At 44.1% G+C, this 2,440-nt stretch overlaps 1 pseudogene; it reads right to left on the bottom strand.

The window, feature by feature from the left end:
* Window positions 1-816: 816 nt before the first annotated feature.
* LOC102744693 (phosphatidylinositol N-acetylglucosaminyltransferase subunit P pseudogene) lies at window positions 817-1,220 on the bottom strand (annotated as a pseudogene).
* Window positions 1,221-2,440: the final 1,220 nt, after the last annotated feature.

Raw genomic sequence — 2,440 nt, 5'->3', positions numbered from 1 at the left:
CTGGTAAGCGCTGTGAATTGTGCAAGACTGTTGAATCTCAGATCTGTACTTCTGAAACAAATAATGCAATATATGTTAAGAAAAAAAAAAAAGAGGAAGATAGCAGGAGGGGAAGAATGAAGGGGGGAAAATCAGAGGGGTAGAAGAACCATGAGAGACAATGGACTCTGAAAAACAAACTGAGGGTTCTAGAGGGGAGGGAGGTGGGAGGATGGGTTAGCCTGGTGATGGGTATTGAGGAGGGCACGTTCTGCATGGAGCACTGGGTGTTATGCACAAACAATGAATCATTGAACATTACATCTAAAACTAATGATGTAATGTATGGGGATTAACATAACAATAAAATATTTAAAAAAAAAAAAGGAATGTGGTACTGGCCTAGGGATGGATATACAGATAAATCAAACATATTTGAGAGTCCAGAAATAAATCTCTCATCTATGGTCAATTAATTTTCAAATGGGTACTAAGAGAATTTAATGTGGAAAAATTGGTCTCTCCAACAAATGGTGCTGGAACAATGAGATATCCACACACAAAAGAATGAAATTAGACCTTTACCACATACTACATACAAAAATGAATGTAAAATAGATCAAAGATTTCAATTTTTTAATGCAGTATTTTATTTATTCTGTTCATTAATAACTAATACTCAAGAACATTTATAATATTAATAGAACTTAATCAAAGAGAATCAACTTACTTTTTTTACATTTCACTATTGGGTACAGAGAGAGAATCGAAATAATTATGGTCAAAATTATTACATAAAAAATTATAGGAAATTCTTGGTGTTAGTCTACATACAATTTAGGTTTTGGCATAAAGTTTTTTGGTTGCAAGGAAGAACATTTGGTTTACTTCACTAATAGGAATATCTCTTAAGGCTGGGATGGCCTCTTCTTGGTATTTCTTCTGCTGTTGATTTTTAGCATAGTTATCTGTGATTGTATGAATGGAGTTGAATGGAGAGGTACCCATCGTGTTTATTCCAAATAAGAGTATGTAACCAATTACTATAGTAATGAGGAGGTAGATGGGCAATCCAACTACCCAATATTTTTGAGGCCAATAGGTTAATCCTAAAGAGTTTACCCAAGATTCAGTAATAAATGCCCACACAAGATATAGGATGAAGCCAAATTGGGAGCTTAAGAAACGAACAAACCCTAAATCGCTCTTTCTGGCAATTGTGATGGTGAATTTTCCACCATTTCCCCTGTGGCTTTACACAATCTTGGGTCTTTGAAGGGCCCACTCAGGCCCCTCTCCACAGCTCGCCACTTCAGTGCCCAGTCCCCCACCCAAGCACCTCCGTGGGGGCAAGAGAGGGAAAAACTAAAGGAAGGGCCTGGTTGCTCCGGGTGTGAAGTGAACCCTCAGGTCTGAAAGCAAGACTGGATGGGTCTCTTGGGCCGCTGGGTCGGCCCCAGCCCTGGCAGGTCCCGGCTTTCCCAGGAGGGACCTGGAACCTCCCGGCCGCGCACCAGCACCATGCTCCTCATCACGGACACACTGCTCAGCCCCTGAGAGCGCCAGGCCAGGCCTCCGAGGGCGGGGGCCCCCGGAGCTTACTGGCCTCACCGACAAACACCTCCTCGGGCGCGCTGCTGGGCTCTTGCCGATGATGTTGTAGGCCCTAAGGATGACCTCATTACGGGGCTACTTCTTCAGACCTACAGGTGGAAGGAGACGGGGTCAGCTGGCCCAGGAACACCTCCCTGCCTTGGAACCACACCGAGGGGCTGGGGGCAGGCCATGGGCGTCCCCAGACAGTCTGTGGAGCGGCCTCCTCCTCCTTCCCTGGCCCGGGAACAACAGCCACCGTGTGTGTCAGCAGACCCGTCCACTCTGTGCTCAGGGTAAAGGGAGCATCAGGCCCTCTCCCAGAATGGAGAGTGGAGGCGGCAGATCATGCAGTGGGCTTGCCTTTGGTCCAGAATCTCTCCGTAAGAACAGATGGAGAAAGATCCCAGCGTTTAAGGGGAACGTATACTTTTTTAATGTACTATTGAATATTTTAATTTTGCAATTTTCCAATTGCTTATACTTTGCGTTTCTCCTTGTAGTACTACTGAAAATGTCAAAATATTGTTGCTCAAAGAATAGAAGTCATACACTAGACTTACCCAGAAACGAGACCCTATGTAACATCTAGACGTGATTTCCTCAAATCTTCTTCCTAAGATGAGGTCCTAAGACGCACCTAGCACGGATTATCAAAAAACTAGGTAACTCCCACCTCCCAGGGGCATGATGGACCTGGAGCAGGTTGCCAACCATGCAGGCAATGAAATGGGATGGCAGGAAAATACAATTTGAGCATTGATGTTTTCCTGTCAGAAAGATGTCAGAAAAAAGATGGGCTGGAATTGTGAAAGAAGATTCAAAATGAAGTAAGCTTTGCTAAGAGAGCCACTCAAACTAGAACGGA

This window comes from Leptonychotes weddellii, unplaced genomic scaffold (genome assembly GCF_054177405.1).
Source record: "Leptonychotes weddellii isolate Sample4059 unplaced genomic scaffold, ASM5417740v2 HiC_scaffold_2515, whole genome shotgun sequence".
Lineage (NCBI taxonomy): Eukaryota > Metazoa > Chordata > Mammalia > Carnivora > Phocidae > Leptonychotes > Leptonychotes weddellii.
This window is presented reverse-complemented; position numbering and strand designations above follow the sequence as displayed.